The sequence below is a fragment of the Lepus europaeus genome, chromosome 13 (assembly GCF_033115175.1).
Source record: "Lepus europaeus isolate LE1 chromosome 13, mLepTim1.pri, whole genome shotgun sequence".
Lineage (NCBI taxonomy): Eukaryota > Metazoa > Chordata > Mammalia > Lagomorpha > Leporidae > Lepus > Lepus europaeus.
In genome coordinates this window covers 42,721,548-42,742,319 of record NC_084839.1, presented here as the reverse complement: position 1 = coordinate 42,742,319, position 20,772 = coordinate 42,721,548, and the positions used below count along the sequence as shown (strand labels likewise).

Here is a 20,772-nt window from a genome sequence, read left to right as displayed (position 1 = left end):
AGGCAGAGTTACAAAACAGAGGGAGAGAAAGAGTTTTTTTATCCTCTGGTTCATTCCTCCAAATGACGGCAACAGCCAGGGCTAGGCCATGCTGAAGCCAGAAGCTTCATCTGGGTCTCCCGCATGGATGTAGGGGCCCAAGTACTTGGGCTATCTTCTGTTGATTTTCCAGGCACATTAGTAGGGAGCTGGATCAGAAGTGGAGCAGCCAGAACTTGAACTGGTACCCATTTAGGATGCTGGTTTCGCTGGCCCCAGCAAATATTTTTTTTTTTAAGATTTTTTTTTTCTTTCTAAAGATTTATTTATTTACTCGAAAGACAGAGTCACAGAGAGAGGGAGAGACAGAGATCTTCCATCTGCTGGTTCACTTCCCAAATTACCACAATGGCCAGGGTTGGGCCAGATTGGAGCCAGGAGCTTCTTCTGGGTCTCCCATGTAGGTGCAGGGGCCCAAGAACTTGGGCCATCTTCCACTACTTTCCCAATCACATTAGCAGGGAGGTGGATTGGAAGCGGAGCAGCTGGGACTCAAACCTGTGCCCATTTGGGATGCTGGTGCTGTAAACAGTGGCTTAACCCACTGCACCACAGCCAGCTCCCTGTAATTATTTTTGAAAAAATTATCTGACTTCTGAAACATAGTGTATAATATATTAAGGTACTTGATGTACATTTTTTTTTTTTTGCAATGAAAGGAACCTGAAATTCAACTCTGAACTCCTTTCTCAGAATCTGATTCTTTTTCATTTTTAAAATTTTTGATGTTGAGATAATCTAGCCCAATTTTTTAACCAGAGTAGCAATCCTCTCTATTTTATCTCACAAAGTTACTTTTCTGATGCAGTATTCACTATTTATGGCCTATACTATAGCTGTACTTTGTTAGATGGGTTATGTGCTATAGTGAGCCAAAGTTTGTCCACATATGACTTCTTCATTGGAATGACAATCACTGGAGGAACTTGTAGCTTTCCTGAAGTGTTGATAGGAAGCAAGCCTAGTGCAGTGGAAAGAATTAGGTGTTAGTGTGAGGCAATTTTGGGCTCTAGGTCTAATCTGCTAATTACCAGTTAGATTCTTGGGTGGGTCAATGCATTGGCTGGATCTTTGCTTCTCATATTAAAAATAGGAATGATACAGCTCTCTGCTGTGGCCCGGGAGTGCAGTGGAGGATGGCCCAAGTGCTTGGGCCCTGCACCCGCATGGGAGACCAGGAGAAGCACCTGGCTCCTGGCTTTGGATCAGCGTGGTGCGCCGGCCACAGCAGCCATTGGGGGGTGAACCAACGGGAAAGGAAGACCTTTCTCTCTGTCTCTTTCTCTCACTGTCTACTCTGCCTGTCAGAGAAAAAAAAATAGGGATGATAATATCTTTTGAGGAATGTTGTTAGAATGAATGACCAAATATATGCATGAAAAAATTTATGTAAAGCTTCAATTACAGTTAGTTCCTTGAAGAAAGTAACTATTAGCTAAAGGGTAGCAATTATCATTAAGCTCCCATGCTGTGTGCCATACTTTAGTAGTTGGCCTGGGGAGTCAAAAGTGACTAAATGTTTCCCTCTGAGACACTCAAGGCTAATTTGAATTGTGTCCCCAGTTCATCGCTCCAGATGAAATAGAGGCAATGGCGGAGAGGTGAGTCTAGCTTGACAGGTGGGTGTTAGGACTTCCAGTGGGGACAACGCCATGGTTTCCTGGGATCAGAGCTGGCCTTCTAGAAGTGATTTACCATCGGTTCAGTTGAAGTTGCCCATGGTGGTTGGGAGACCAAACTGCCAGGGTGATGGCTGTGTGGGAGGAAAAAGTGAAACAGAGCCCATGAGTTTGTTGGTTTGTTGGTGAGCTGTAGACAGTGGGGCAAGAGGGGAAAACAAAGGAGAGTTCCTTAGAACTTTCTTTTCTCATCATCAGAGGACTTGGTGGGGATGAGTAATGTCTTCAAAGACAGCAGTTCATAGTGACATCCAAACCTCTTCATTGGCCTCCTCTCCCCACTTCTTTCTCATGTTAGCACTCTGAATTTATGCTGTGTTTTGTGATCGCTGTGTGTCACTTGTTTGTTTGGCTTTGTGATTTTTTTTTTAAACCTGTGAACTGGTTTAAAATGAGAATCTGATATCCTGAGCACTTAGTTAAACACTCTGTGGGCTTCCTGGGCAATCAGTAAATGGCTGCTTTGAACATTTCCTAGACAAGCATGTTAGTGGCTGCTCTACAGACACATGGCTTTTGACAACTTGGCACAGGTTGGAGAAGGCGAAGCACTAATTCCTGTGGGAAACTTTGCCACTCATGGAGGCTCCGTGGATTTTCATGCCGACTCCAATCCTGATTGGATCCCTTAACTTGGCTTATGACCCAAGCAGATCCAGTCTTCTTTTAATAGGAACCATAGATGATGTGAATGCTAAGCTTTCATCTGATAGTATAACTTCAAGCTCTGCAGCTCTATTCGTATCAGAAGCTCATTTTTAAGAAACAGTGTTTGTGGAGGATGGAGGATTGCTTGGGGAATAAGCCATTCATTTCTTCCTCTGTCTTCTAAACATTATCCTTGGGTCAAGGGAGACCATCAGGTGGCTGCAGCAATGGGAATGCATTGTCTTGGTCTTTCAAAGAATTCACTTTGATGTATCCAATTTTGACTTGTGCCTTCAGTTTAAATTAGGGAATTGGGATCTGCTATTGCATTCACTGTGGAGGACAGTTTACTGAAGTGGAATTCATTCCAACCCACTGTGCTGGAGTGGGAAGAAAATTCTCCTTGGTTTTAGTGTTTCACCTGAGCACCTATTGTCTTTTAAAAAACTAGAAAACGGGGCTGGCACTATGGTGCAGCAGGTTGACACCCTGGCCTGAATCGCCAGCATCCCATATGGGCTCCACTTCCAATCTAGCTCTCTGCTATGGCCTGGGAAGGCAGTGGAGGATGGCCCAAGACCTTGGGCCCCTACACCCGTGTATGAGACCTGGAAGAAGCTCCTGACTCCTGGCTTTGGATAGGCACAGCTCCGGCCGTTGCGACCAGTTGGAGAGTGAACCATTGGATGGAGGATCTCTCTCTCTCTCTCTCTGCCTCTCCTCTCTCTGTGTAGCTCTGACTTTCAAATAAATAAATAAACCTTTAAAAAAATAACTAGGAAGCTTGTAACCCACATTAGCCTCTCAATGTGCCATGGGGAAGCATGCCATCAAAGTTGTGGACGTCTCTCTACCTAGCATAATGTCTTAGTCCTTGCTTTATTTCTTTTGCTAACTTCATTTGTCCTTCATCCTTTGTTTCCACTGAAGCAAAACTCTAATCGTACTACCTGGGTCTCTAACTGCCACAAATCCATTTAGGAGCAGGTCGGGACAAGTCGACCTACTCCAACCTGTGCCAAGTATCTGGTTGGTCAAAGTCAGCACAGTACCCGGGGAGTTCCAGAGGGGAGAGCCACGGGGGAGAGTTCTCCTTAAGGAATGGACTTGAGCAACTGTTTGCTTCTCTGTGTTGTGGAACCCTCTTCTTACCCTTGCAATTGCGGGCAGTATTCTCAGGATGACGCAAGCTTCAGCTTTCTCAGGAAATCATGGAGGTGTTCCAGAAATGAAAAGTCCAGGCCTGTTCACCAGAAATCTAGTCATACTTCGTGGGTGATAGGGTTCAAAAGCAAAGCCAGACACATGCTTTGGCAGGAACCCACAGCCCGGCGGCCTCCCGTCTGGGAGGCCCAGCAGCTGCTCTGAGTACAGCAGAGTTGGTAGAGTCTTGTGCGTTACATCACTGTGGCTCTGCTCCCGTTTGCAGGCTTGCATTGGTGAATTTTAGTTCACCCACCCAAGAGACAAGGGGCCGGTGTGCTCCACAGTCCTGACCAGGAGGTGGGGGTTCCTGGAACGACTGCCGGGAGAGTTGGGGAATCCTCAAGCCGAGGTAGTCTGTCTTGGCTGTGGCCGTGGCCGTGACCCTTTGTGATATCCTCACATCCCGTGCTCTAGGTGCCCTTTGCCCAGCCTACGGTGGTTTCCTCTCTTCTTGAGCATCGAAGTGCCGCCCTTCACATCCTTTAAGTTCCCTCCACGCCCAGAATGACTGTGGTCTTTGGTCTGGAGCTCGCCTGGCCCTTGAATTCTGTGGTCGATCAGATACTTGTCTGTGTTTCCACTGCAACTCGATGTTGAGCATCTAGAGAGCAATAAGTACATCCTGGCTTTGGTCTTACAGTTTTCACAACCATCATCAGGATTTTCAGCACCAATATGAACTCCAGTATTCCACCCCCACCCTGCCCCCATCCCGGTGTGGCAATGTGTCGTCCTCTTCCTGTTCTTCTGCTGTCCTTGTTAGCTGAGCGTGGGACTCTGGAGCAGTCAGCTTTGCTACAGTAACAAGTCATTCCCCCAACTCCAACAGCTGATGGTGAAGCACTCCGGGACTCCTTGGGGCTGCTCCATGTGTATTTTCCTTTGAGACCCACACAGAAGGAAAATCCTAAATTGGAGTAGAGCCATGGTCAATGGAAAGTGCGAGAGACCTAGAAAACATCTGCATTGTCTCAAGGCATTTTCACCATCACTTCCATTCACATCCCCTCTGTCAGCCAAGTCACGTGGCTGAGATAGACATGGGCAGAACGTATATCCCATCTGTAGGGAGGCACTTGGATCACAAGGCAGTGGGTGGGACTTAGGAAAGGGAGCCAAGAGTTGGGAATGATGAAGTCGTTAACCACAGATTCCTGCTGGGAGCCTGGCTGTGCTCAGTGCAGCGTGCGAGGCGATGCCTGCTTTGCTCCAGATAGAGTAATTTTATGAGGTTCTGCGGTTTTAAATCTAGTTTATAACAAGGGAACAAAGACTCAGATCCTTCCACCCGGTTAGGAAGGAAGGACTGTGTGTGTTTCAGCTGTTCTTGCTGCCTGCTGACACGCAGGCTCCAGCAAGGTGTCCCTGTGCAGCCGGCGCTGTCAGTGTCGCTGGCAGGATTTTCTATGGGACGCTGTGGAAAAAGCCTTCAGCAGGCTTCAATTGTTCCTTATTACTCAGACTAAGATTTACCTATGAAAGGGACTTCTGGAGATGCCTCGGTCCCTGAAGGGGAATCTGACAGTGGAAACTTTACGCTCCAGCCCCGTGTCAGGACTAAGAGAGCCTTGGGCTTTTTCTCACTGAATGTCCCAAATCACCGGTCCAAACCTTTAGTTGGTCTTTTTTTTTTTTTTTAAGATTTATTTTATTTATTTGAAAGCAGACTTAGAGAGACAGAGAGAGGTCTTCCATCCACTGGTTCACTCCCCAATTGGCTGCAATGGCTGGAGCTGTGCCGATCCGAAGCCAGGAGTCAGGAGCTTCTTCCGGGTTTCCCATGTGGGTGCAGGGGCCCAAGGACTTGGGCCATCTTGTACTGCTATCCCAGGCCACAGCAGAGAGCTGGATTGAAGAGGAGCAGCTGGGACTAGAACCGGTGCCCATATGGGATGCCGGCGCTTCAGGCCAGAGTGTCAACCCGCTGCACCACAGCACTGGCCCCCTTTAGTTGGTCTTGACTTGAAATCAGAGTAATGGGTCACAAAAATATCTTTTAAAAACTAAAATAGAGGGACTGGCGCTGTGGCGTAGTGAGTAAAGCCGCAGCCTGCAGCACTGGCATCCCATATGGGCGTTGGTTCATGTTCTGGCTGTTCCACTTCCAATCCAGCTCTCTGCTGTGGCCTGAGAAAGCACTGGAGGATGGCCCAACTTCTTGGGCCCCTGCACCCACATGGGAAACCCAGAAGAGGCTCCTGGCTTTGAATCGGCGCAGCTTCGGCAGTTGGCGGCCATCTGGGGAATGAACCAGCAGATGGAAGATCTCTCTCTCTTTCTCTCTCACTCTCTCTCCTCCTCTGTCTCTTTGTTACTCTGCCTTTCAAATAAATAAATCTTAAAAAATAGAAAATGTTAGAACTTATTATGTGCAGTAAGGCTAAGTCTTGTTTATCTCACACTTTTAGTACTATCTGTGTATATGTTGTATATATATACAGAATGTTATATAAAATGTGGCTTTTAGTGAGTTGTCCTCAAAGTTTTGAAATGCACTACTGTAAATAATATCTTCTTCAAAGTATTCACTGGGTCCATCTTTTTTTTTTTTTTTAATTTATTTGAAAGGCAGAGTTACAGAGAGAGAGAGGCAGAGACAGAGAGCTCTTCCATCCACTGGTTCATTTCCCTATGGCTGTGATGGCCTAGCTGGGCCAGGCTGAAGCTAGGAGCTTCTTCCAGGTCTCCCACGTGGGTGCAGGGGCCCAAGGACTTGGCCCATCTTCTGCTGCTTTCTCAGGCACATTAGCAGGAAGCTGGATTGGAAGTGGAGCAATTGGGAGTTGAACCAGCACCCATGTGGGATGCCAGTACGGCAGATGATGGCTTTACCTGCTGTGCCACAGCACTGGCCTCAGGGTCCATGTTTTCTGAGACCCAGTGCAATGAGTGATTTTGGAGGCCAGAGCTCATTTTCACATCACTGTGTTGCAGAGGACTGAGCTGGACTGGGAGGACTGGCTTTCCCTGTCTCCGGGTTGCCAAGGCCTAGATTAGGACTGCGCATGCTGTAGGCTTCCAAAAAAGCTGTGACTTCACGTTCCCTCAACCCAGACACTAGGACGTCTTTGGCTTTATGATTCCATGATTATCTTTTGTTTCAGAAAAAAATTAGTGAACCAAAATATCTTGTGTTTTCTTGACAATATGAAATCCAAAATATTTTGTATCTTTGGGCTCTGTCTTCCCACTTCACTCTTGGGTCTGTGTACCTAAATGTTTCCAAATACTTGAATGTTGAGACTGGTGGGCATTTGCTGTTTTCATCTGCCCAGCTCTGTTCCCTGTCGACTCCATGCTGTTTTCTATGAACAGTACTTGGCCCATAGCAATTGGACCAGTGGGATGAGCGTGTCTCTGGCCAACCAGAAACCTTACATTGAGTCTTCTTTAAGGAAGCTGAGATCATTTTCTCTTTGTCTGGACTCATAACTGAGTGTACTTAAAAAGAAGTTAAGCCTGGGGTCATTTGTGAATCCCTGTCCCCCATCGCACGGGGAGGTACGCAGTGGGGGAGAAGGGGCACACTCTGTATGCCTGGGTGGGTAACTGGGGAGGAGGGAGAGCAAAAACAGATGAGTCAAAGAAGCAAATGGCATTGTTTGAGCTCTTCTTCTCTATCACATGCACCAGTTATGTGGGTGTTTTTTTTTTTTTAACTCATTTTAGTTTGATTTCTGTGTCTTACCTCAGGAGTTCTGATCTATGCAATGCATAAGACATTCACATGGCTTGCTAAAAGTCCTGCTTTTGATCCAGATCTATTTACCTAGTTTTTGTTTAAAAGAAAAAATTGTGCCAGGGCCGGTGCTGTGGCGCAGCAGGTTAATACCCTGACCTGATGGGCACCGGTTGGAGTCCCGGCTGCTTTTCACTTCCCATCCAGCTCTCTGCTCTGGCCTGGGAAAGCAGTAGAAGATGGCCCAAGTCCTTGGGCCCCTGCACCCATGTGAGAGACTGAGAAGAAGTGCCTGGCTCCTGGCTTCAGATCGGCACGGCTCTGGCTGTTGCAGCCAATTGGGGAGTGAACCATTGAATGGAAGACCTCTCTCTCTCTCTCTGCCTCTCCTTCTCTCTGTGTAACTCTGACTTTCAAGTAAATAAATAAATCTTTAAAAAAATTATGCCTGTTTCCTTCCATAAGTATTGAAAACAAGAAAATATGCCACGTATAGTGTTTCATCTGGACAGTATTGATTATATTTAACTCCTAGCTGTAGATGGTTGTACATCAGTTTTTTCCCAATTTTTGCTTAGTTATAAACTTAGTTATATAACACTATTAAAGAAAAATGCTCAAGGAATGAGATTTAACTTTTTGCTAGTGTTGCTTTTTTTTTTTTTTTTTAGTTTTCTTTGTTTGCATCTAGTGTTATTTCATATGCAAGGTAACGTTCCATGATTACAATCATAGAAGACACCAATTTCAGATTCTCTTAACAGCAAATTATAAGTTACTCATAGTAATAATGTTCAATTGTTGCATAACAGTTTCTCAGACTTATCATTGTTGACATGTGAGGGGTTTATCTTACACATTGTAAGGTGTTTCCTAGCATCCAGGCCCTCTCCCCACTAAATGCCCTGAGATCACCAAAAATGTTCCCTTACTTTGCCAGATATCGCCAGCTGAGAAGCTACTGAGTAATATTCTTTGACTTGTTACCATCATTCTCTTTTTTTTAAGATTTATTTATTTATTTGAAAGAGTTACACAGAGAGAGAAGGAGAGAGGGAGGGAGGGAGGGAGAGGGGTCTTCGATCTGCTGGTTCACTCTCTAGTGCCACAACGGCCAGAGCTGGGCCAATCTGAAGCCAGGAGCTTCTTCCAGGTCTCCCAAGCGGGTACAGGGGCACAAGGACTTGGGTCATCTTCTATTGCTTTCCCAGGCCACAGCAGAGAGCTGGATTGGAAGTGGAGTAGCCGGGACTCAATCTGGTGCCCACATGGGATGCCGGCACTGCAGGCAGCGGCTTTACCTGCTATGCCACAGCACCAGCCCCAGCACCATCATTTTCTCAATCAGTCACCTACTGCTGGGCATTTAAGTTACTCCAAATATATACAAATATACAGAAGTGAATACTTTATGCACATGTTGATAGTATCAAGTTGATTTCCTGCCAATGATACATCAAGGTCAGTCTTGGGATTTTGATGCTTATTGCCAAGCTGCTTTTCAAAAGAATCGTGTGAGTCTCCGTATGAGGAACAACGAGCGCATGTGATCATTCCTGGCCATGTTGCCAGTGTAGCGTCTAATATGCCACACGTGCACTGTGGTTTCAGTGTCACGTGGTGAGAGCCTTCTAGAATTCGGAGTCTGATTGGTCTGGATCAAAACCCACATCTGCAGGTTGGGCTCAGTAGCTACCAAGTCTCTCAGGGCTGACGTCCTCGTTCGTACACAGCTCCTACCAGTGCCAAGTTGGGCTTAGGACAACCACTAGCAGCTGCACTGTCCAGCAGTGTCCTGGATGCTCAAAAGACCTCTGCCTGTGAGGCAGGCTCTGGAAAATGCCATTTCTTTTTTTTTTGACAGGCAGAGTGGACAGTGAGAGAGAGAGACAGAGAGAAAGGTCTTCCTTTGCCGTTGGTTCACCCTCCAATGGCCGCCGCGGTAGGCGCGCTGCGGCCGGTGCACTGCGCTGATCCGGTGGCAGGAGCCAGGTGCTTCTCCTGGTCTCCCATGGGGTGCAGGGCCCAAGCACTTGGGCCATCCTCCACTGCACTCCCTGGCCACAGCAGAGAGCTGGCCTGGAAGAGGGGCAACCGGGACAGGCTCGGTGCCCCGACCGGGACTAGAACCTGGTGTGCCGGCGCCGCAAGGCGGAGGATTAGCCTAGTGAGCCGCGGCGCCGGCCAGAAAATGCCATTCTGTGACAGAGGCTGGGAAGGGCAGAGATTTGCCATCACTATGCCAGAGACGGTTGGAGGGTTATTGCACCTGAGAGTTGGTTGCTTCGGTCCAGTCATTCAAGAAGGTTTCCTGGGTGCCCACCATGCTGGAGGCCGCTGGAGACAGAAGTGCAGGAGTTTCTCTCTGGGAGCTGAAGTTACCAGACCACCAGGCAGTAATGACAGAACTGAGCGGAACTGGGTGGAAAGCTGTAATAGGGCTGTAGGTGTGCCCCGAGGGAATGAGTACCTGGGGCTTTGGGGCCATGGGTAGAGGAAATTATAGGACTTTGAGCGAGCTGCAGGTAAACAGTCAAAGGAGAGGACAAGGGGGTGGGTGGTAATGGGGTGTATTGATGAATGGGGACAGGAAGAGCCAAGAGGAGAGAAGCCGGATCAGCGCGGAGGGGAGCAGCAGTGGGTTAGAGCAGGCAGGGTGGAGTGCAGGCAGCGACAGGATGAGGAGATCGGATTGGCCCCGCAACTGTCACGCTGCTGTTGCTGCTGTCGTGTTTTGGGACAGGCATTTGGAAGGGAATTGGTATGTTACCAAGTGGACCAGAAAGCTCACATGAGCCCATACCAGAAGGACTCCTCTGGATGAAAGTGACAGACATGCAATATGTGCAACTTTAAGTGAAAAGAGAAGATATTGTTGATGGCTGTGCATGAAGTGAAATATAGGCTTACTATATGACCCAACAATTCCACTCCTAGGCGTGTACCTATGTATTCCAAGGACTGAAAATAGATGCAAACTAAAACTGTCCATGCAGTCACAGCAATGCTAGTCATAGCAGGCAAAAGATGCAGACAACTCAAATGTCCATCAGTGGGTGAGTGACTAAACAAAATGTGTGTATATGAAAGTCCTTCAAAAAGAAAATGGAAAATGCATATTGTGAAAGACTATACATGATTGGGGCTGGCATTGTGGTGCAGCAGGTTAAGCTGTTACCTGCGATGCCAGCATCCCATATGGGCACCGGTCAAGTCCTGGCTGCTCCACTTCCAATCCAGCCCCCTGCTAATCACCTAAAGCAATGGAAGATGGCCTAAGTACTCGGGGCCCTGCACACTTGTGGGAGACCTGGATGGAGTTCTGGGCTCCTGGCTTCGCCTGGTCCCGCCCTGGCCAGTGCAGCCTTTTGGGGGAGTGAACCAGCGGATGGAAGATCTCTGTTTCTCCCTTTCTTTGTAATGCTGTCTTTCAAATTAAATAAATATATCTTAAGAAAAGCTATACAGGAGATCCAAGTTGTTTTTGCATCAAAATGTGTCTTCTAATTCTTTCTATGAACTTCCCCCATATAAAATATTATTCGGGGTATCGCAAAAAATAAAGTATTGCCATAGGCTGCAATATGGAAGAACCTTGACAACATGAAAGAAGCCAGACACAGAAGTCACATTTCATGTGGCTCTACTTACATGAAATGTCCTTGGGTAATCCTTGGGGACAGAAGGGAGCTCGGTGGTCACCCAGGCCAGCGGGAGGAGGACAGAGTGCTTAACGGCTGTGGGGTTTTCTTGTGAGCTGCGTGGTGGGAGTATTTGGAAATGCCACAGAGGTGGTGATGGTTGCCCGACATTGTGAGTGTTCCAGATTCCATTCACTTTAACGTTTAATTTGGTGATGTGTGACTTTTCCCTCCTGTAGGGTTACTCGCACAGGCTCAGGAAGGCACACACCCTGCTGGCTCTCACAAACAGCTGCAGACAGGGACTCCAAGGCTCGTGGGAGGCCCTGTGTTTCCTGCTGCTTCTCCCTGTGCGTGCAGCACCCTGCCCCACTCCTCAGGAAGGAGCTGAGCAGCTGACACCTCGCCGAGTGTGGCCGCCTCGCAGTCTCTCTGTCTCTACTAAAACATTTCCGTACTGGCCCTGCGTGATTCCGCTGCCCACTCCTGGATCTTTCCAATGCATCCAACGAGCCCATAGGGAATAAAGGGAGCTGACGACATTGGGTTCAGGTCAACTTCAAAGCCCATATATGGGTGAGATTTCCAAAGGGGAACAAAGAGATCTCTCCAAAGTATGTACACCTTGCAATTCTTTTTTTTTTTAAACAGGCAGAGTTAGACAGAGAGAAAGGTCTTCCTTCTGTTGGTTCACCCTCCAAATGGCTGCCACGGCCAGTGCTGCTCCAATCCGAAGCCAGGAGCTAGGTGCTTCTTCCTGGTCTCCCATGCAGGTGCAGGGCCTAAGGACCTGGGCCATCCTCCACTGCACTCCCGGGCCATAGCAGAGAGCTGGCCTGGAAGAGGAGCAACCGGGACAGAATCCAGCGCCCTGACCGGGACTAGAACCTGGGGTGCTGGCGCCGCAGGTGGAGGATTAGCCAAGTGAGCTGCGGCACCGGCCCACCTTGCAATTTAACACACAGACTCTGAGTAAAAGCAACCTTCCTAAAGAATACTTACCTCCAGCCTCTCCTCTCCCCTTCCTCAAGCAGTTATGGCAAGTGGCTCTCCCCTAGAGAATCTGAAACAGAGTAGTGGAGGAGACCTTTCTTGCTGCCACAGCTGATGGGGCCCCGTTGGGCAGGCCCTGCACACAGTAGGTCCTTTAGTAGTAGACATACCTGGGACTGCTGTAGTTCCCTGGACTCCCAGGACCCCTCCGTGGCTTTCATTCCCCTGTACCCCCTGCAGGTCTCGTCTCGTCGGTCCTAGGCCCAGCTTGTGTCCTGGTTCTCTTCTAACTGGGGCCCTTACTTCTGCTCCGCCTATAGTCCATTCTCGGCAAAGGGTCAGCCCTGAAACTGGATTGCGTCACACCTCCCTCCTTCCTTGCCTCCCCACTGCACTTGGAGTACATGCTGACTCCCGGCCACAGTCAGTGACTCCTTACTTCGGGGGCTGTCAACCCTGCCAAAGCTTGATACCTGCGATGCTTCCTAAAAATTCCAATGCCCTGGCCAGTGCCGCAGCTCACTAGGCTAATCCTCCACCGGTCGGGGCGCTGGATTCTGTCCTGGTTGCTCCTCTTCCAGGCCAGCTCTCTGCTGTGGCCTGGGAGGGCAGTGGGGGATGGCCCAAGTGCTTGGGCCCTGCACCCACATGGGAGACCAGGAAGAAGCGCCTGGCTGCTGCCTTCGGATTAGCGCCGTGCGCTGGCCGCAGCGCGCCAGCTGCGACAGCCATTGGAGGGTGAACCAATGTCAAAGGAAGACCTTTCTCTCTGTCTCTCTCACTGTCCACTCCGCCTGTCAAAAATAAAAATAAAAAAAATAAAAATAAAAGATAGACAACAAATTTCAAGGACCTGATGTAAGAAAGGGAACATAAAATACCTTGTTAATAGTTTTGATAGATTAATGCATGTTATTAAACTTTATCTGTTTCTTTTTGACATTTAGTCATGTGGTTAATGGAAAATTTAGAATGACACAGCTCACCTTAAATTTCCATGGGACTGCTAAGGAACGGAAGGGGTGAGCAGCATAACCTTTACCTTTACCTACCTACCTTCCTTCCTTCCTTCCTTCCTTCCTTCCTTCCTTCCTCCCTTCCTTTTCTTTCTGGCATAGTTAGAGGGAGAAACAGAAGTGCTCCATCCGCTGATTCACTCCCCAGATGGCACAACAGCTGGAGCTGGGCCACTCCAAAGCCAGCAGCTTCGTCCAGGTATTCCGTGTGGGTGAAGAGGTCCAAGGATTTGGGCCATCATCCACTGCTTTCCCCACCCATTAGCAGGGAGCTGGATTGGAAATGGAGCAGCTGGGACTTGAACTGGTGCCCATAACGGGATGCTGGTGGAAGCTTAACCTACTATGCCACAGTGCCAGCCCCCTAACCTTTACTTTTCACAAGTGCTTTTTCATCAGTGCACCCCGACCAGCCCCAGAGCTCCTACCCAGGGAGTTTCAGCTCCAGGGGTGTCTGGGGGCCCTCACTGACCCCCTATTTCTGCAATGGAGTTGCCCAGCTGAGGGTCTTTGTTCTTTGGTTTGAGCCCTCTCACTACTGCTGCTTCGCTTCTGTTCCTCTGCGTTATTCTAACTTTGTTCTCTTGAGTTTTGGTTCTAGTCCAGTGAGTAGTTAATCCTTTCCATAAACAATTGATAGTGTGCTGTTTGGCATTCATGCCTTTAATTTCCATTATGTCTTCTCCAAGAGCCACACAAACCCTTCAGAAAGAACCAGCGTTGTGACAGTTGGCTGAGACTGCAGGGAACATTTTGTAAATGATAGGACTTGGCCCTCAAAGGAGGACGATGGCTTTACTTAAGGTCACCAGAAAGGTAAGCGTTGAACCAAACTCAGTTTCAGGTGCTAAGGGGGTGTGGGAAATGTGGAGTCACGGACAAGCCGCAGTACCTGTGCTCAGGAGGCCTGTGATGGTGGAGGTGAGCAAAGCACACACACAGACGAGGATGTGATCAGTGATGTGTAGCCCTCAGGAGGGGAGAGGAAGGGGGCTGAGGGCTGGTGCTGAGGCACGCCGATGAGAGGAAGCACTGGAGGTTAAGGGATGGGGGACATCGGATTAAGGCAACTAATTTGACACTTTTCCAGTCCCCCTGTGACCCAGGACCACGAGCACATTGGCTTTCCTAACTTCAGCGGCTCTCAGAGTCATCTTAGCTCTCTGGGGATCCTGAATCAGGTCTGTAGTTAATCTTTGCCAAGCTGAGTGAACTCCTAGGTCTATGAATTAACCCATCCAGTCATTTGTATAGAAAATTTTCATCTATGTTCAAGAATAAGATCGGCCTGTGATTTTTCTTCCTTAAGATAACCTATTCATAAAATAGCCTGTAATGGTAAATGTAATTTTAGCATAGTTTTGAAGCTTGCAGTCTCTCGGCTCTGCACGAGAGTTTGTGTACGTCTGACTTGTGGTTGCTTCCTTAAATGCAGAGTGGGATTCAATTGTAAGCATCTTTGCCTAGAATTTCCTGGTGGAGGGGTTTATAGATTACATTTCTTTAAAAGTAATATGGCAACTTACAGTTACTATTTTTTTCTTTTATCAGACTTGGTGTCTTTTTTGTTTCTAGGAATTTGCCCGTTTCATACAAACTTTCAAGTTAACTAGGTTCCAGTTCAAGGTATCTCTTACGAAGTGTGACTTTTAGTTATGAACATCTGCGGACTCTTTAGTGGTGCCCCCGTTTTTATCCATAATGCTGGTTATTTGATCTTTCTCTTTTACTTGAGTCGTCTCACTAGAGTTGATCAATTTTATTAGTATTTTCAAGGAAACAACTTCTGGCTCTATTTGCTCTGTGTGAAGGCCTTCCCTAAACATCCGGGGAGATTAGGACAAGAGTACAAATAGAAGATATGCATAGGATCCCTTATGTATATCAATATGTATATAGCACACTTAGGATATATGGTTCTATTTTTCAATGTAAGATAAACATGTAACAACAAACTTGGCAAATATGTGAAAGCTATAGCTTTTGTATGGCTAAAATTGATAAAACATCTGAGATAATTTTTATTTGGCATATCTTAGGTATTCTGTATACAGGCCTATAATGTTTTGATGAAAATTTTATTTTACTTCTTAAAAATTAATAATTATGTTCTTCTAATCAAGATTTTCACACAATTTATATTAATTGGCAGCAATGAGTCTATATAATTATTAATTTTAAACAATTTAAATTGGAAAAACTTCTCTTAGCTTGAGGAGTGAGAACTAAAGTTATCAACAAAATACTTAGCATTGCTTTGATTTGGAATCTTATATGTAGCACAAACACGGCAATGGAGTTACATAAAAATTGCTATTGTAGAAAGGAGCCAAATACTTGTATTTCAACAAAAAATCCTCATCACCAACAATTTAAAGTGATATCTAGATCCCTTCAATATGTTTTTAAAAACATTTTCCAGTGTTTAGATGCTATAATTAAAACATAGAGCCACATTTGTTTGTTTTTCAAATCTCCTTCAGTCAAGACTATTTTTGTTCTATAATTGTCTGAAACTAGATAATTCAACTTATTTGGGGGCTTATTTGTATGTCAATCCTGTCCTTCAAATTTATACAAATATTTTTGCTTCCCTGTTTTAAATTTCTCATTTATTGAAAACTCCCTTTTTTGCATCTTTCTCATGAAATTTCTTTGACTTTGACCTTGTCTAAAAAGTTTTAAAAGTTTTTAATGCTTTTAAAAGTATAAGAGCCAAATATCAACCTTCTTGGGTTTTTTGGTCTTTCTACATTATTAATAGCAAGAAAAAATTCATTCCAAATAACTGATTTGCAAATTAAAATTATCATCACCTTCCCCCAAATACCACATTGCTTTGTTTATTTGAGGATCTTCTATTGTTTTGTTTAACTCATTTAGTACATTTCATATCTTATCTAAATCGAATCTACTTATTCTAAGAAAACTTATTCAACGTTTCCATCCAGTGCCCCATGGTATCTGTGAGATCAAATCTTATGTGTGTTTAACCAAGATGCTCCACATATAAGAGTTCTTGAAAACATTAATGGAAAATGTGTATTATGAAAAACTGTGCATGGATCTCAAAAATTGTTTGCACCCAAATCTTTTAATTATACTTTTTGTGAATTTTTTGAAGTATCCATACAATTGCATATAATTTTGAATTGCCTTGAATAATATCATTAACTGTTAACACAATTGGGCCTGTTTCTTCTAGAAACAAACTCGAACTGTGTTCTATATACAGCTTGAAGAATGCATCTAGATTTTTGGACAAAATTCTGGCTTATACTTTTTATTTACCAGCCAGACAGTGCCATTGCTAAAGCTTTGCTCACGACGACTTTTAAAGTCGGTTCCTCTTCTTTCAACAAAAGTAGTTTGGGTAGCTCTCCTCTTAACACAAAACCTGTACTTTTTATTTACCCCAGGTTTTCCCCTTCTTGTAGTCCATCAATACAAAGCAATGATGTTGTTTGATATAATTTTTGTCCTTATTACAATATAGTTGAATAAAGTAATATTCATTCTCATTTTATTGTATGCACTTAGTTTCTATATTTTTAACCTTATTTCCTGTTAACATCTCATTTTGAATTCTCTAACTTAGATGGTGATTGTTTCTTTTTTGAAATCTGTCTTATATTTTTCTTTAAATGTTGTACCATTAGTTTTTTTTAAAAGCCTTAACTTGCTTGATTAAAATAATGAATACATAATTCTCATCATATTAGTGTACATGTCCCCTGATTGAGTACAGTCAAGAGGCTGCTTTTTTTACTTCGAATAATAATATGGATTTTTTTGTGCATCTGATATTCAACTTTTTATTAATCAATAATCCAAGTCTTTCTAGTCATAAATATTTTCATGGTAGAAGCTGACTTGAATTTTGATTATAAAACATATAATCATTATAAAGTTTTGTCTACAGTTTCTCCATTGGAAATAGTTTTGTTGTAAAATGAAGCATTACATTTTCTTCCATATTTACCCAGTGGGGACGTGTAAGCATTGGTTCGTATCAGGTTGGGTTTGGTGAGTATCCTGTTGCTGTACAAAGACTGGGATTGCTGCCCCTAGGATCTCTGTCCAGTAGACAGTTAAGTTGAGCAAGTGTCTTTTTTCACATCTAACACACTAACTTTATGAACAGGATTTCTGATTGTAATGGGAAAGCTAGAGGTTAGTTTTACTTATGACTTGTGGATTAGAATGGCTCTTTTTTCATTGCCATTGACAGCTTTGTTTAGTATGAAGTTGCAAGTTTTATCTGACTTGTTGAAACTGCAGATTTCCTTAGAATATCTTAATGCTCATTTTTTTATCAAGAATTAAAATTTCATTAAAAATTTTCTAATGTCTTTTTCTCAAATTCTCTTTTGTCTCATGTTTGACAGAAGTCTGTTCCTTGTAATTGCTTCTAGAGTTTAAAAGTTCAGCATGACTGCACTTTTAGGTATTTTCTCTTTTTTTAAGATTTTGTTTATTTATTTGAAAGAATGGCAGAGGAGGGAGATCTCCCATCCACTGGTTCACTCTCTGGCCACAGCAGCCAGGGCTGGGCCAGGCTGCAGACAGGATCCAAGGACTGCATCTGGGTCTCCCACGTGGGTGGCAGGGGCCCAAGTGCGTAGGCCGCCTTCTGCTTTTCCAGGCTCGTTAGCAGGAAGCTGCGCCACAACGCTGACCCCTCTGTTACCTTTGTCCTTCCTGAGTTCTGCTCTGCTGTATTTTATTCTAGGACCATCTCCTTCTTCACTAAACCTTCCTGAAGATCTAAAGCATTAAAAAAGAAAAAGGATTCAAATGACATAGAAGTGCTCAAATATATAAAATTTGAATGTTTTTTCACCAAAAAATTTCTAGTTCGTATAAAGTATCAAATGCTTCAAAAACTTTATTTCTACTAAACTGTGCAGAATTATTTACTAAAATAAAGACAAAATACAAAATGTAATTGAACTGTGAAAATTCTAAATACTTTTTAAAAATTGGAACATTTACTACTGATTTAAAAATGTAATACTTCTGTATGAATGAGTGGGAATGTGAAACTTCGTGACTAAGAAACTTCATAATTGTAGCATTCATTTCCTATGTAGTTGGTAATATGAAGAAGTAGAATTACATTTCATGCATATTACACTCAAGAAAAATATGAGTGGTTTAATATTGCAAAATCCTGAAATCGGCAGTGTTTGGCGTTTCCAATTCCAGAACACTGATTGAAACACAAAAGAATCAAGAAAACAGACCCCTCATACTACCAGGAACAATGTTTTATGTAAGGTTCTTTCGAATTCCTGCTGAGTCTGGCCAGTTAGTTACCTTGAGCTTTTATGTCAGTGTCTTGTTACGTCCTCCTTCCATGCTAAAAAGTGTCCATATCTGAGGCTGGCAGTGGCAAAACCCATACCACGTCCTGGCCTTCTGCTGGGTGGCAGAGATTCCCTGGGTCGTGAGGGTCGGTGGTGAGATGAGGAACTGTTGGGCCCAGCCCCGGATCTGCAGTGATGGGGCGACTGTGTCCTTTAACCAATGTGCAGTGTGTGGCAGGGGGCACGGGATGGATGGCTGTGCTTTCTCTCCATACGTGGATACCTACTTGTCCCAGCATGATTTGTTGAAAAGACTCCGTTTCCCATACAATTGTCTGCATTTTTGTCAAACATCATTTGTATCTTTGAGTCTATTTATTTTAAACCATTGTTTTGTTTTTCTACATTTTTACTATATTCTTTTTAGACAGTGTCTTTATTACCTCAGTTAATTTCTTGAGAAGGCAGGCATATGACAGAGAGGTTAAACACTGCATCCGTGTTGGAGTTCCTGGGTTCAAGTCCAACTCTGCTCCCAATTTCAGCTTTTTGCCAGTGTGCACCACGGAGGCAGCAGATGCTGGTTCCAGTCCTTGAGTCTCTGCCACTCACATGGGAGGGAGGCTCAGATTGAGTTTACAGCTCCTGGCTTCTACACAGTGGGCATTGTTGTGGGAATTGTTCATTTTTGGGAATGAACCAATGGGTGGAAGATTTGTTTCTTCCTTTATCTCTGTCTCTCTGACTTCAAATAAAAGACAAATTAAAGCTAAAATATAATTCTTGAAGTTGGGTTATATAACTCCTCCAACTTGCTCCTGATTTTCAAGGCCATTTGTGCAACCATTTTAATCTTAGAACAAACTTACCAATTTCTACAAAAAAAGAAAGCTGGCATTTTAACTGGGATTATATTGAATTGACAGAGCAATTTGGAAGAATTAACCTCTTACCAATAATCTTCTGTTTATGAACACAATATATCTCTATTTTTTCAACATGTCAGCATGTTAGTTCTTAGTATTTTGTAAAATTAGTATTATTTCATATTTTGATGCCAATAAGAATATTTTTTAAGAAACTACTTATTTGAGAGAATATAAATGGAGAGTTCCCAGGTGATGATTCACTCCCCAAAGGCTTACAATGGCTTGGCACGGACCATGTTGAAATTGAGAGTTGTGATCTCAGCCCAGGCCTCTTATGTGAGTGGCAGGGACTCAGATACTTGTGCTGTTATCTGCCATCTCCCAGGGTGCACATCAATAGGAAGCTGGCACTGGGACTGGAGCCAGAACTGGAACCCAGGCACTCCAGGATGGGATGTGGGTGTCCCAAGTGGTAGTGGGAAAGGCCTGCCCATGGAATTTTTTAAAAAGATTTTTATACTTGTGTTTATGAAGAGTATCTACCCCTGGTTTTCTTTATTTGGATGTCTTTGATTTTGGTATTAGGATGATGTTGGATTGCTATAATGAACTGGGAAATAGCCCTTCCTCTGGAATTTTTGGGAAGAGTTTTTGCAGAATTGTCATTCAAATGTTTGGTAGCATTTATCAGTGAAGATATAGGAAACTGGAGTTTTCTTTAAAAGGCACAAAGCTATTCAGTTTACTTATTTCTTCTTAAGCAAGCTCTGGTATTTTGAGTGTTTCAGGAGTATATTCATTTCATCAAAGCTTTTTAACTTGCATAAAATTATAATCTTTATTTATTCCCTTAATGCTTAGAATTTGTAAATTACCTCTCATTCCTGATATTGGAAATTTATATCTTCTCTCTTTTATTCTTGATCTGGCTAAGAATACGCTAAGTTTTATTGATTTTTCTTTAGGAAATGATTCTAATCTCATTGATTTTCTCTTTTCCCCCTTATTTCATTGATTTCTTTTATTGTACTTACTTTGGTTCAATTTTCTTTCTAAATTAAAGAATTTGATAATACACAGATATTCAGAGGGTAAATGTGTTATGTGTATACATTGTAAAAAGATTAAATCAAGCCAATTGACATATCCATCACTTTACCTACTTATTATTTTGGGGAGATTAAAACATTTAAAATCTCATTTCAACAATTTTGAGATACACAATACATATTGTTAATTACTGTTACCATGCCGTACAGCAGATCATCGGAACTTACTCTTCCTCTCTACCTGAAAGTGCACTCTCTGAGCATCAGTTCCTCTCTCCCCATCTTGCCCACCCCCTGCCTCTGGTAGACACCATTCTACTCTGTTTCTAAGAGTCGGACTTTTTTAGATCCTACAAATAAGTAAGATCACACAGTGTTTGTCTTTTGAGCCTGACACGTTTCACTTAGCACAAATTACTTCAGGTTCATCCATGTAGTTATAAGTGACAGAATTTTTCTTTTTAAAGTCTGCATAGCATTCCCTTGGGTGTATACACTGTGTTTCTTTAGCCACTTGTCTGTTGAACAGACACTCGGGTGCATTGCATCTCTTGGGTATTGTGGATAATGCTGAAATGAACACAGAAATACAGATATCTATTGACATACTGATTCCAACTCCTTTGGATACACCCACAGAAATA

The 20,772-nt window shown here is 44.0% G+C and overlaps 1 long non-coding RNA gene across 1 annotated transcript in view; it reads left to right on the top strand.

The window, feature by feature from the left end:
- The window catches only part of LOC133773058 (uncharacterized), a 110,921-nt gene that overhangs the window by 37,592 nt on the left and 52,557 nt on the right, over window positions 1-20,772 (top strand). The window lies entirely within an intron of this gene.